At 42.2% G+C, this 15,179-nt stretch overlaps 1 protein-coding gene across 14 annotated transcripts in view; it reads left to right on the top strand.

The window, feature by feature from the left end:
- The window catches only part of Large1 (LARGE xylosyl- and glucuronyltransferase 1), a 520,809-nt gene that overhangs the window by 22,104 nt on the left and 483,526 nt on the right, over positions 1-15,179 (top strand). For 2 of the 14 annotated variants that reach the window (XM_027410535.2, XM_027410528.2), the window contains exon 2: positions 11,749-11,903. The exons of the other annotated variants lie outside the window; for them this stretch is intronic. The gene's annotated coding sequence lies outside the window, so the exon portion shown is untranslated. The remainder of the gene's footprint in view (positions 1-11,748; positions 11,904-15,179) is intronic. 14 annotated transcript variants of the gene reach the window in all.

The following is a 15,179-nucleotide window of genomic DNA, read 5'->3' as shown; positions in this document are numbered from 1 at the left end:
TGAATTCCTGCCCAGATTCCTTGACTTGACTTGGGCCTTTACCATGTTACTTGGCTTTGACCCTTAGGTGGGAGTGGAGGTTCTAGTTCTAAGTTTGTACTTTCCAAGATCCTAGTGTTTCAGTTTCCTGCTAAGTGAAAAGAATGTGCTCTGCTAGCCTTCTGGTCTGAGGAATAGGAGGCATAGAGCCACTTTAGGCTACACCACTGAGAAGTCAGGACTGCCCATGAGCTGAGTTCCAGCCATGTGTGTGAGTGTGAGTGAAGAGATTCTTGTTGTCTAAAGACATAACTGTTTAGTCAGTATTTGGTGCAATGGGCATTGATGTGGATGGGCCTGCTTGGAACAGGTCTGGGAGTTTAGTGGTGGTAATGGGAAGATCAAGATTGAAGGGGATTTCCTCCCAGACCCCTGATTAGGCATAAACCACACCCAAACACCTGTTTTCACAGAGATCCTTTATTCAGCAGGGAAGAAAAGTAAAGTGTCTGCTTTCTGACTCAGACGGCAAATTGACCTTGCAAGTGTAATTTTAAAGAGGAGGGAAAGGGGAGGTCTGAGTTAAAATGGACAAGATGCAGTGTTAGGGAGATAGGAGGTAAGTGAGAAGGGAAAGGGGACAGGGAAGGACAAATGACTGCCTCTGAATAGAGAGGAGACTGACATAGGGCACATAGATAAATGGCAGTTTATAAAGGTGAAGATGGGAAACCTGTGTTAGGATGAGGTGTTTAATTTTAATTGGACATGCTAATTAGATGAACCAAAGGGAACTTCTGATTGCTGTACTTTGTTAGTCAGCCTTAGGAGAAGTGGTCAAATAAGGGATAGATCTCGGTGGCTTTCTTTAGTCATGTAATGTAATGGTTTTTAGCAAGAATGGGGGGAAAGACAAGGCCTGCTAGAGCCACATGCTCCATCCCTTTAAAGATGACATCATTAACTGTCATGTATCATAGAGAAGGTGCTGAGTGTCTTAGATAAGGACTCAGTAAAGAGCTTCAGGAGGGAGGCTGTTGGGGAATGAGCCTTCATGGCCTTTAGAGAAGCTTTGTTCAGATTATGCTATCAAAGTCCATAACAGACAAGTATTGATGTGATTCCTAGTTAAAATGAACCATTTAAAAGTAGATTTTTCACCAAAACCAGAGCATCAATGCCAATTTCCCATTGAGTATCTAAAGACTTTACTTTCACTGGACCAAAGAAAGATTCTTAGCAAATTAAAGCTGGTGTCAGAGAACAGCAAACCCCTCTGATAATGAGTTTCTCACATAGAACCCAATGAATATTTTTACCAGACATATGTTTGCATTTTGTCAGTATGAGCTCATGAAAGCATTATCGTGGTATGAGCTGTGGGTATACTAATGCTGATTGTGGTTTTCAAAAATTAAGCAATCCAGAGAGGGGCAGCTACTTGCTAAAGTTACACAGTGTAGATGTAAAAGTTTCATTTCCCTGCATCTGCCCTTCCTGTTGTTGACATCCTCACAATTTATTCTCATGATGCACACAAAGCTGACAGAATGAAAAGACAGAGAGAGAGAGAGAGAGAGAGAGAGAGAGAGAGAGAGAGAGAGAGAGAGAGAGCGCAAATCTATTAAGCGGGAGGGACACTGTCAGCTGGGTTTGTCAGACCACTAGCCTGGTTAAACATACCTGGGTCCCTGTTAGTATTGATGTGGCTGATCATGTGTTTCTCATCCTTCTGCACTGAAAGAACGCAGTCCACAGGGACAGGGACCCTTCAGCTTTCCTGAACCACACTGCATTTACTGGCCCAAGTTTTGAGGCACCCAGAAATTAGCAAATAAATGACCCCCCCATGTAACTTTTTCTTTCAAACCCTCATTCAAAAGCCCTTTGTAGCAAATATAGCTGGCTACATCTAGGTGGTTGCATCTGCCTGTAGCAATGACATAAAATCAAAATTGAGGCTGGGGAGATTGATTGCTTAGTAAGCTCACATGACTACATTGAGGTCTCCTTTCCTCCTTGCCCATGAGCACTATAAGGGTCCCTTGCAGACACAAGATTCAGGTCCTGCCTCCCATGTTCTCTGCTCTTATTTAGAGAACTGAATTGAGGGCCCCTTCAAGAAGCCTGATTTACCCTGTGTTGGGGTTTCAGAGGGCAAGAAAGAAAGAGGGGTTATTTAAGGACACCATCATGCATAGTTTTCCAATGCAAGTTAATCTAGCTCTCAAATCTCAAACTTATGAATGAGTGGACTGCAGAACATGTGCTTTCTTTTCTTTCAGTGAAAAAGATGTCACAAGTGGAGCTGAGGAGTGCTATTGGTGTATAAAAGTCTTCCTAGCCCAGGAGGGAGCTGGATTCCTGGACCTTTGCCACAAAAATTGTCAAGACAGGTGCACTTGCCAATGCAACAATAAAACCAAAGACAATACAGCCGAATGTGAACACTTTCCATTTCTATTGAATGAGGGGGCTTGGGAGCACCTCCTGTAATTAGAAGCAGAGTAGTTGTGCTTTTGAAGGGAGTGTGGTGAGAATTTGCAAAGCAGGTGCCACTTGTTGATTATCATGGTTCCCAGTATGTGTTCACTGTGTGATTTTTCCTTGGGAGTGTTTTTGTGTTTACCTCAGACAGAGTGAGTGACAGCATACCAAAGAAACCTTTTCACCAAGTCTACTTGGGTGAGCTGTGTATCTCATTGGAGTTGAGGTTACCTCCTGAGACATGGGCAGCTTATGGGGAGCTATACCACCAACCAAAAATCTCTTTCAGCAATTGTCAGTGGCTTGCAGATCCACTGGGAGGAAAGAAGCCTTTTGTACCTTGTGAGGACTCTGCTCCCTAATCCATAAGGAAATGCTACTGGGCCCAATCTTGTGAGGGTCTTACTGCAGGAAATGTCAGCTGCAGAGACTTAAACAAGGCAACACCATAGGCATCTTATCTGTAAAGTAGGTGATGTTATTTTAGACACTTGGGAGTACTGTATGAGTATTCATTTTGAAGGTTCTTTGTAAGTATTTAGGGCTCTACATGATAATCATATTCTTACCACTGTCTGTGACATAGACACTGAATGTCATCACAAGCTTGTTAGACACTTACCCACCAGCATATGTCATTTCTTAGACTGGAAGAGAAATGGAGATGGCCATAAAAGCCACAGGGCAGGAGTTTTGAAATTGTTGAATATTTGACTCAAAATAGTGTTTCTCTTTGGTCTTCTACATATTCTCTGAGACTTTCTGGTTAACTTTTTTTTCCCCATTTGGCATCTGATGTAAAATTAATGCAGTTTCATGTGAATGGTTATACTAGGTGCACCAGTGTGAGTCTTTGACTTGGTATCTAGTAGATATCAAGGACTGAAGATTTCATGATGGAGGGCTGACATGGCTGACTGTAGCAAGGCCTACACTGTGTCTACTGGTAGAATATAATTAGTGCCCAGGCCGGGCACTCAGCACAGAAGAACCTGGTTAGCTTGAATAACTGAATCAGAATCCCTCTGGGAGGTGGTGTAGATTTGAGAGGAGTAGAACCAAGCACAGCCACTGAAACAGCCCAGGTGCTGGTGATTTGAAATCTCATTAGGGCTGCTTCTTGGTTCACAGATGCTGCCCCTCTCAATGTCCTATTTTTGTAGATGGAAAAGGGGAGCTCTCCATGGCTTATTTATTAATTTGTGGATTTGTTTATTATGTTAAATAATTTTTTTGGCTAGCATACAAGGAAATACTGATTGACAATTTCGTATGTTCATATCATTGCTCTTTATGCTTATTGCCCCTCCCATCCCTCATCTCTGTGGAGCTCAGCTCTATGATCTTTGGAAAGAGTGACCTAGTTCTCAATAGGGAGCTTGCAACTCAGGACCAGCCTTCCGGGTTTACAGTTCTATACTTTATCAGAATACCAGAAGTGTGACTGCAAGTGTGATTAGAGTGCTATTCTTGTATATTGACCTGGAGGCAGCTAAGCCATGCCTGATCCTCCTCAGCCTCCAGGAGAGCCTTACTTACTCCTTGCTTTTTCTAGAGTCAGCCCCTTGGCTACATATCCTTTTCCGGGTTGCAAAGTATGTCAGAAAACCTGGTGTGTCTTTGTTAAGGTTGCAAAGTTTATATGGCCCCTGTGATCCATCTGTGGCACAAACATCTCTATTTTACAGATAGACAGACTGAAGTTTACCAAGATTGATGTGATCTGGGAGCTTTGGGACCTCACCATGTCATCTAGCTGGCCAAAGCAAAGTTGCCCACTGTACTTGGGAGCTGAAGTCTGAGAGCATGGTGTGGCCTATGGAAGACCCTTTGAACTAGGCAAACTCAGGCAACCCTGAATTTGAAGGCATGTATGGCTTGCTTCCTGGGACTTGAGTGGCTTACACATAATCTCAGCCTTAGTTTCTCCATGGGCAAAATGGGAATACATGTTCAATCAGAGCACTAGGATAACATGAATTGTGGGTTAAACAATTGCCCTGCTTTCTTCATAGAAGAAGGGAAAGCCCAATAGCCACATGGTGTCCCTCTCTGTCTTCTTCCTCTTTGCCTCTGCATGTATGTATTGCTGGTGTTTTCTTTCCAGCCTGGTCCCGCTGCTGCTTCTGCCCCAAATGAACACACAATGACTTATATTAATTATGAAACTTTGGCCAAAGACTAGGGCTCCTTATTGGCTAACTCTGTCTTAATTATTAACCTATTTCTGTTAATCTAAGTATTTCCATGTGGTCTTATCTTACCGGAAAAGAGTCTGGACCTGTTACTCCTTTGGTGGCCTATATGGCAATTCCCTCTGGCAGGCCTCCTCTGCCTACCTTTCCCAGAATTCTCATCTCCTAGTCTCACCTATCTCCCAGCCTCTATTGGCCATAGTGTTGTATTCATCAACCAATAAGAGAAACATATATACAGAAGTTTATCCCCTATCATGTATGGATAAAGGACAAGAAGCCTGGGTGAAATTTCCCATTTTCCCCAAGCAGTGGTTTTTGTACAGTATTTTATAGGGTTACCAAGCAATGAATTGTAGTACCCGGCCCCAAACTCAGTGATAAAGACCCCGTGGGGGAGAAGTAGGAAGAAAGGGTAGTGTTTAAACATCCACTAGGTCACTTTGGAGTTTAGTGTCCTTGTTGTAAAATTGGGAATATTGTTAACATGGTCATTGAGAGGGTTTTGTAAGTATGGGGTAGAAATTTATGGGTAAAGGGGAGGTGAACTATTGTCACTTTAAGTGCCCCTTTGAAAGGAAAGTATAGAGCTCAGTGGAAGAGAGAGTGATTGCTTGACTTGTGCAAGGCCCTGGGTTTGATCCTTCACACTGCCTAAAGCAGCAACAGCAAGAACAAAACTAAACCCAAACCAAACCTGCTGAGTTCAGGACTCACACATCACAGCTATCTTGTATTCCTCTAAAGGTCTTACCTTTGCTTTTATTTTTGAAAAAAAAAATTTTTCTCTTGCAGAAAGCCTCACAATCCATGTACTATTGGTGTCACTAAGGCTCAGGTGACACTGCCTTTGTGCTTAGCAGGGACTTGGGCTTTAAAGAATGGGGAGAGGGCAGTTTGAGTATTTAGAAGCCTCCAGTTGCCTGTGATTGTTCTAGAAAAGTTGATTTTGGAGTCAGTGACTATGTGACAATAAGACAGTGATTTGTATGAGGTATGGGCATCCCTTCTTGGGCCAGCACATGAAAGGCTATGTTGTCAGCCTGCAGTATAAGCCATGACCTTGAGACTCTGCCAGCTCTGCAGGATGGTGGCATGTGGCCTTTTAGGGTCTCCCAATCTGGCCTTGCCTGGTCTCCTACTAATTTCCCACATAGTTGTGATATTCTAGCCAAATGCACAAGTCTCCTCAGGGTAACCTTTTGCTGGAGTTGGCATGGTTCATGGCCCTCAGAGGCATGTGGTGCTTGATACATGGGTAACTTCTCCAGGCTGACTCATCCCCAGGATAGCCCTGTGCAAAGCACACTTTCTTTAATGCTACCAGGGGGAAAATGTGACATACAGCAATCCAGGGAAACCTTTGTAAATACACAACTTCTTCCAAATCTTTTGTTTTTAGCAGCCTGGAGGGGTCTGGGAAGTTCAGCCATGATGAGTTAGTGAGATAGTTGACTGAATGACATTGGATGACACTCTGAGGTGACATGGCCATCTGAGACTAAACTGTGGTAGACTTAAGTTTTCTTTTCTTTATCATTTTTTAATGGAATTATTTCACAGCTATTTGTTGAGCACCCGTTGGTATGAGACTTTCCCTAAGCACTGTGAGTCTGTTAGTGTACAAAATGATTGTTGGCCCTGCCCTGTGTACCTCATAATCTATTTGGGGGAGGCAGTATTGCACAAAATAAGGAGATTGTGCCTACTTTGGAATGAGAAATACCACACAGAAAGATAAGGTATTAACATATAGATAGATGATAGGGATAGCTGGGTATGTGGGGTAGAGCATACCTTTAAAAACCGTTTTTTTTTTTTAAAGTGTGTGTGTGTGTGTGTGTGTGTGTGTGTGTGTGTGTGTGTATCTCTGTGTGTGTGCACGTGCTCGAATGTGCTCCCTCGTGATATAACTCTTATGTGGAAGTCAGAGGACGACTTTTGAGAGTCTGTTTTCTTCTTGCACCTTGTTGAGTCAGAGTCCCTCTTGTTTCTGCCATGCCTTGTATTCCAGGATAGCTAACCCATGAACTCTGGTGTCTGCTTCCCACCTTGGCATAGGAGTGCTGGAATTATAGAAGTGTGTCAGCTCATTTGACTTGCATGCATGGGTGCTGGGCATCTAAGTTTTCCAGACTTGGGAAGTAAGCATTTTTTACCTATTGAGGACCTCTTAGCCTGAGCTTGCTTTTTGAAGCTGGTATTCATGGAGATGACTTTGAACACTTGAAGAAAGTGGAGGAATGAGTCATGAGGAAAGAGGTGAGGTCAGTGTAGAGGCCCCAGGCTCTTCCTCATTTGCTGAGGACTATATGGGTATCATGAGTCTGGAAGTAGTAGTTTCCTAGAAAAATAATGAGAGGTGATGTTAGAGAGCCATTCACTCTGGGTCTCATGGGCATTGGGAAACTGGCACGAGTCAATTTATCTCTATCAGGATTGTGTGAGCTTTCTCATGTTGCTGACTGTCTCAAAGATAGAGCACTGATCTGGGGGTGGTAGGACATGCCTGTTATCTTAGCACTAGGGACACTGAGGTAGGAGGGGTTTGAGGTGAGCCTGAGCTATTGGGCAAGGTCTTGTCGAAATAAGATAGGAATGAAAAAGCAAAAAGGTGACACTCACTATGACTCCAGTAGGAGATAGTATCTTAGGGAGTGTTGGGGAATATTTAAATCTCAGTCTCTGTTGTTTTTATTCTCTCTAGTCTCATAATGATCTACTCACTTCATTTAATTTTAGTTTTTCTAAGCTCTCAGATGAAGAAGATAACAGTGAAATTTCCCAGGATGGTGGCAGAGTGGTAGCCACTGAATGACACTTGCCTCATCTCTGCAGGTTGGAGGTGTGTGTGCTGTCCCACTGTCATGCCCTTAAAGGGTCTACATTTGAGCAGACTAAGACATAAAGACTACTTGCTGCTTTCTGCTAGCCAGGCAACTCCAGTTGCTGGGGCCAAATAGATTTGTTTGAGTGTTCTAACTCAACTCTCATGCAGTACTGACTTTGAATTTGCAGCCCAATGGGACGAGTTTTCTCATTTCTGACATAATTCATCTAGGTGTCTGTTGTGTCTCACAGCCCCCTTGTATCTGAGGAGCATTGGGGAGATTTGTGGTTCTGTGTAAGGAAAATTGGATTAATTAAAAGAGTTCTAATTCATCTACTGAAATACCCATAAGTTGAAGACTCAGAGTTCAAGGCAGTATAGTACCAGAAGGTCATAGAATGTCAGGGGTTAAGTTCAGATTCTTGCCTTATTATTTCAGCTGGCCCAATGCCCAGCAGTGGTTTTTGCCTGCGACAGCCATGTCTGCTGCCGTGTGCAAGTAAGACACTTTCATTAACAATGGGCCTTTTACCTTACCCACCATCATCCTAGTTGTCAAGGCCAGTGCTGATGCTTGGGTTCTACAGATAACACAGTTTTTACTTATAGGACTAAAATTCATTTTTTCCTTATTTTTTTTATTAGTTGAAATTAGGAACAAGCTTGCTTCACATGTACTCCCTCCCCTCCTCCAAAACCTCCCCCCAAACTCCCAGCTGTCCCCCACTCCATCCACCCTCCACTCCCGAGGCAGGGTAGGGCCCTTGACAGTGGCTTCCCAAAGTCTACCACATCATCCTGGGCCGGGCCTAGGCCCTCACCCATGTGTCCAGGACAAGAGTGCATCCCTTCACGTGGGATGGGCTCTCAAACTCCCTTCTTACACCAGGGAAAAATACTAAGCCACTACCAGAGGCCCCCTAGAGTGTGGAGGCCTCCTAATTGACATCCATGTTCAGGGGTCTGGATCAGTCTTGTTCTGGCTTCCCAGACAGCAGTCTGGGCTCCATGTGCTCCCTCTTATTCAGGCCTCTTATTCAGTGTTTCTGTGGGTTTCACCAGCCTGGTACGGACCCCTTTTATCTTCATTCCTTCCTCTCTGCAACTAGGTTTCAGAGTTCAGTTCAGTGTATATCTGTGGGTGTCTGCCTCTGCTTCCATCAGCCCTGGATGAAGGCTCTAGGATGGCATAAAAAGTAGTCATTAGTCTCATTATAGGGGAAGGGCATTTAGGTTATCCTCTCCACCATTGCTTAGATTGTCAGTTGGTGTCATCCTTGTAATGTCTGGAAATCTCCCTACTGTGAGATCTCTCCTCTGACCTATAATGGCTCCCTCTGTTATGATATCTCTCATCCTGTTCTCCTTTATTCTTCCCCCAACTCAACATTTCTGCTCCTCCATTTCTTCCTCTCTCCTCCTCTTCTCTCATTTTGGCAGCTCCTTCTCCCCTACCCTCCTGCTCCCAGTTAGCTCAGGAGTTCCTGCCCCTTCCTATTCTCTGGGGTCCATGCATTTTTCCCTTAGAGTCTTTCTTATTTCCTAGTTTCCTTGGTGAAAAGGATTGTAGGCTGGTAATCCTTTGCTCTATGTCTAAAATTCATATATGAGTGAGTACATACCATGTTTGTCTTTTTGTGACTGGGTTACCTCATTCAGGATGGTTTCCTCTAGTTCCATCCATTTGCCTGTGAATTTCAAGATTCCATTGCATTTTTCTGCTGAGTAGTACTCCATTGTATATATGTACCACATTTTCTTTATCTGTTCTTCAGTTGAGGAGCATCTAGGTTGCTTCCAGATTCTGGCTATTACAAATAATGCTGCTATGAACATGGTTGAACATATGTACTTGTTGTGTGAACTTGCATTATTTGGGTATATGCCCAAGAGAGGAATTGCTGGATCTTGAGGTAGACTGATTCCCATTTTTCTGAGCAACTGCCATACTGATTTCCAAAGTGGTCTTAGAAGTTCGCACTTCCACCAGCAATGGAGGAGTGTTCCTTTTTCTCCGCATCCTCTCCAGCATAGATTGTGTTTTTGATTTTAGCCATTCTGGCCTGTGTAAGATGGTATCTCAAGAGTTGCTTTGAGTTGCATTTCTCTGATGGCCAATGATTTTGAGCAGTTTCTTAAGTGTCTTTCAGCCATTACAGATTCCTCTGTTGAGAATTCTCTATTTAGTTTTGTACCCCACTTTTTAATTTCATTGTTTGGTGTTTTGGTGGCTAGCTTCTTGACTTCATTGTATATTTTAGAAATGAGCCCTCTGTCAGATGTGGGGTTGGTGAAGATCTTTTCCCATTCTGTGGGCTGTAGTTTTGTCTTACTGACTGTGTCCTTTGCCTTACAGAAGCTTCTCAGTTTCAGGAGGTCCCATCTATTAAATGCAGACCTCAATGTCTGTGCTACTGGTGTAATGTTCAGGAAGCAGTCTCCTGTGCCAGTTCATTCAAGGGTATCTCCTACTTTCTCTTCTAAAAGATTCAGTGTTGAGATCTTTGATCCATTTTCACTTAAGTTTTGTGCATGGTTACAGATATGGATCTAACTGCAATCTTCTGCATGTCTGAATCCAGTTGTGCTTGAACCATTTGTTGAAGATGCTATCTTTCTTCCATTGTATAGATTTAGCACCTTTGTCAAAAATCAGGTGTTCGTAGGTGTGTGGGTTAATATTATTGTTTTCAATTCGATTCCATTGGTCAACCTGTCTATTTTTGTGCCAACACCAAGCTGTTTTCAGAACTATGTCTCTATAGTAGAGCTTGAAGTCAGGGATGGTGATGCCTCCAGAAGATCCTTTATTGTACAGAGTTGCTTTGGCTATCCTGGGTTTTTTATTTTTCCATATAAAGTTGAGTATTGTTCTTTCAAGGTCTGTGAAGAACTGTGTTGGAATTTTGATGGAGATTGTGTTGAATCTGTAGATTACTTTTGGCAAGATTGCCATTTTTACTATGTTGATTCTACCTATACAAGAGCATGCGAGATCTTTCCATTTTCTTGTATCTTCTTTAATTTCTTTCTTTAAAGACTTAAAGTTCTTACTGAACAGGTCTTTCACTTTTTTGGTTAGCATTACCCCTAGATATTTTATGTTGCTTGTGGATATTGTGAAGGGTGATGTTTCTCTGATTTCTTTCTCATTGGATTTATCATCTGTATATAGTAGGGCTACTCATTTTTTTGAGTTAATTTTGTATCCTGCTAGTTTGCTGAAGGTGTTTATCAGCTGTAGGGGGTGCCTGGTAGAGTTTTTCTGGTCACTTATGTAGACTATTATATCATTTGCAAAGAGTAAAAGTTTGACTTTTTCCTTTCCAATTTGTATCCATTTGATCTCCCTTTCTTGTCTTATTACTCTAGCTAGAACTTCAAGTACAATATTGAAGAGATATGGAGAGAGTGGACAGCCTTGTCTTGTTCCTGATTTTAGAGGAATCACTTTGAGTTTCTCTCCATTTAGTTTCATGTTGGCTGTTGGTTTGGTGTATATTGCTTTTATCATGTTTAGATATGTTCCTGTTATTCCTGTTCTCTCCAAGTTCTTTATCATGAAGGGGTGTTGGATTTTGTCAAAGGCTTTTTCAGCATCTGGTGAGATGATCATGTGGTTTTTCTTTTTCAGTTTGTTTATATGGTGGGTTACATTGATGGATTTTCATATGTTGAACCATCCTTGCATCCCTGGGATGAAGCCTGCTTGATCATAGTGGATGATTTTTCTGATGTGTTCTTGGATTCAAATCGCCAATATTTTATTGAGTATTTTTTGCATCATTATTCATGAGGGATATTGGTCTGTAGTTCTCTTTTTTAGGTGTATCTTTGTGTGGCTTGGTTTTCAAAGTGACTGTAGCCTTGTAAAAAGAGTTTGACAGTGTCCCTTCTGTTTTTATTTTGTGGAAGAATTTGAGGAGTACAGGTATTAACTCTTGTTTGAATTTCTGGTAGAATTCTGCAGTGAAGCTATCTGGCCCTGGGCTTCTTTTGTTTTGGAGGCTTTTGATAACTGCTTCTATTTCATTAGGGGTGGTAGGTCGATTTAAACTGCTTATCTGTTCTTGTTTTAATTTTGGTAATGATATCTCTTTAGATTTTCTAATTTTGTGGAGTATAGGTTTTTAAAGTGTGACCTGATGATTCTCTGGATTTCCTCAGTGTCTGTTGTCATATCCCTCTTTTCGTTTCTGATTTTGTTAATTAGCATGCTCTCTCTTTGCCTAAAGTTCATTTTTATGATTTTCCTAGGCCAAGTCTCCTGGCTGGCTGGCCTGTCTTTTACCTATCTCTTTGAGACTGCAAGAGGCAGAAGTAAGAGCCATTTGGAAGGATTTGGATATAGCCTGGACTGACTTTCAGCATGGACAGAATTGATGGAAAGCCCCCGTTTTGGTGAAGAAGCAGTATGTGCCTTCTCTGCTCATGTGCTATGTGGCATACATGTGTATCCCATTTCATTTATCCATCCTGTGTATATCACTGCCCTAATGTTCTTTGTGGTGTCAGCCTGCCTTCTGGAGATCATTCCCAAAGTGCCATTGTTGGTGTGTTCATACTATGGAAGTGTCACCTCTCCTTAGGACTCTTGTTTGATTAGCTGTTGTTTTAACCTCTTGTCTTTGTTTATCACAGCTTGTTTGCATAGCTTACTCACATGCTAGAAATGTAGGTAGGTCTCTTTTCAAAGCATAGTCTGTATCAAAGTGGGTATCTCTGTTCAGTATATTTTAGAAAAAGGGCCAATTCAAGAGAACCATGTAAACTTGGCACTTATATTTTAATAACACTTAGAAACCAAATTGCCATCATTCTTTACTGTGATCACTTGCAATTGAAATGTATCTTCAGAAACTAAGACTCAGACTTTTGAACCAATTTCCCCTGTGCCTTTGATGGTGAGGTTTAGACCACCTTTCTGGACAGATGTTCCTTCCTACTTTGAGTTCTACATCTGCTGACTGGGAGCTGGAGATGACTTTATCTGGCCCGATGAACCCAGGACCTCAGGGACACAGACCCTGCTGCAGGCTTTGATTGGTTTTCTGATTAATCTGGACAGTAAGCTATATAGCTTGTCTTGTGCAGTGTGATCCAGAGGCTCACAGCTGTGCTTTCATAAACCTGGTACACAGGAAGGCATCTGGAACCTTCTAGTCTCCACATGGGAGCCCATCAGGGAATGTCATTGCATTTTGACCTTTTACAGCCTTTGTCATATGTTTATTGAAAGTGAAAAAAAGCTACTTAGTAAAAACAGTATAAAAGGATAATATTTATGCTCTTCAGTTAGTTGACCCCAAACTACATTAATGTAATAAAGTGTGCTCTAAGTGTATTCAGATAAAAGCACAGTAGGTATAAACAGTTTCTTCTGTCCTTCTGCTTACTGTTCAAGTAATGATGTGTTGTGTGGGGTGGATAAGGAAGAGTGACGTAGTATTTTATGTAAGAGAAGCAGGAAGAACCAGAATGCCCATATGGGAAAATTTCCATAACACAAAGCATGATGCTCTTTGAGGGTCTGACACATACCTCCCAAATAAATCACATAGAGGCTTATTCTTGATTATAAGTGTCTGGCTTAAGCTTGGTTTGTTGCTAGCCAGCTTGTCTTATCTTAAATTATCCTGTCTACCTTTTGCCTATGGGAGTCTATCTTTCTCTATTCCTGTATATCTTACTTTCACTCTTATTCAATGGCTGGGTGGCTGGATGGCCAGTCTCTGACATCCTCCTCCTTTGTTCTCTCCTTGCTCATCTTCCTCATTTCTCCTTCTATTTATTCTCTCTGGCTGCCAGCTCTGCCTATCCTTGGGGCTGCCTCACTATTGGCCATTCACTTCTTTACTAGACCAGGTTTTTTAAACAGGCACAGTAACACAGCTTCACAGAGTTAAACAAATGCAACGCATATAAAAGTAACACACCTGAAAATAATATTCCCCAACAGTAGATGAACCTTTCAGTTTGTTATGGCTGGGAAGTTAGTAACTCTTTCATGGAGGGCCACCACATATGGTGGTCCCTTGTCTCTAAAAGGCCGTGATATTGCTGTAAATCAGGAGCAGGGGTCAGACTTAAGCAAGGGGTAATGCTGTGTTCAATGGCAGTGTGGATGTGACTTGTGCAATGATGTGGAGTGAGCCTGGCTCTGTGTCCTGGGGTTCTGTCAGAGACTGTGGCATATTTCTCAGTTGAGCCTCACACTCTCTCTAGACACTGGTATGATAATAGTAGCTTTCCAGGATTGAAGAGGCATAAAGAGAAAGTCGATCACAGTCTACTCTGCTATTTGCTTCATAGACTTGGTGGATAGTTGAGTTTTTGTTCAAGGCTCTTCTTCCATTTGATCTGAGTTAGACTCAAATATTCTGAAAAAATACAACCATCAGGCCAGGTCCCGAGCGCCATAGAATTCTGTTTTTTTTTTTTTTTTTTTTTTTCCCCTTCGGTTGATGCCTATTTCCTTGGTGGTTGCAGAATAAGAACATGCCTTTTGTTGTGGGTGGACACCTTTGGAGTGTGTGATTAAGCTAGCAATTAATAAAAAAAAAAAAAAAAGAGAGGTGACAACTGGTGTTACTAGGCTGCAGTTGAATGCATTGGCTTCTCTCTACAACAACAGATTGGTGGAGAAGCCACCTGTGGGGAGGAACATCCAAATTCAGGAAAGGAAGCTGCTGGGAAAAAGGTCTCAGAACAGAAAATCAAAGCATCAGAATTGGATGGCTAGCTGGCTGATAATTTCATTCACTAAATCAACCTAAAATTTTATTGGGTAACTCATATATGTCTGATAGTATGCCAGGTGCCAGAGATACTTCTGTATATACCGTATAGTTCTCCTGTGAAAGGGCTCACACTATCACAAGATAATACACACAGAAGCAACAAGTTAGATTCATTGTAGTTGGTGCTGGAGAGGTGATGTTTAACCTTCACTGCTGGCAAAAGTGAGGGATGGTGGATTTTAAGAAATGCAATAAAGCTGTATTAATGCTATTGAATAGTTAATTTGAGCCTGGCCTTGTAGGGCTTGTTGAGATCTAAAGGTAGTCTAGCATGGCAATCAGAGGGGAACAGATGGGAGGTAGGAAGGAAAGCCAGGAGGAGAGGTCCAGGCGGGCTTTGAGTTCTGTATCTGCCACCGATTAACTGAGTGATGTGGGACAAATGTCTCCTCCTCCATGTGAGTCTATTTCTTCATCTGTAAAGTGGGAATAAAGAGTCCATTTCTTAGTCGTTTATGGACATGGCTCAAAGGATAAAGAGCATGCTGAGCAAGTGGGAGGACTCGAGTTCAGATCCACACAACTCACGGAAAAGCTGGGAGGAGTGGTGGCTGCTTTAATCTCAGCAATAGGAGGGTGGATCAAGATCCCCTGGAGTAAACAGGCTAGCTGTACTCCTGAATTCTGGGTTCAACAAAAGACCCTGCATCAATAAATAATGTGGAGAGTCAGCAGGGAAGATACCTGATATCAACTTGAGTCTCTGCACACATGTACACATGTGCCTGTACACCAGCACACGTGCATTCACGAACAGGAGAATGTTTTTTGCATGCATTTTTGCATATCACACTCTTGCAAAGATAATGCATTTCTTATGTGGTGTTTGATGAATTCAACATTAGTTCATGTAAAACACAGTGTATGTGGCAGGTACAGGAACAACCA

Source organism: Cricetulus griseus, chromosome 3 (genome assembly GCF_003668045.3).
Source record: "Cricetulus griseus strain 17A/GY chromosome 3, alternate assembly CriGri-PICRH-1.0, whole genome shotgun sequence".
In the NCBI taxonomy this organism is placed as follows: domain Eukaryota; kingdom Metazoa; phylum Chordata; class Mammalia; order Rodentia; family Cricetidae; genus Cricetulus; species Cricetulus griseus.
This window is presented reverse-complemented; position numbering and strand designations above follow the sequence as displayed.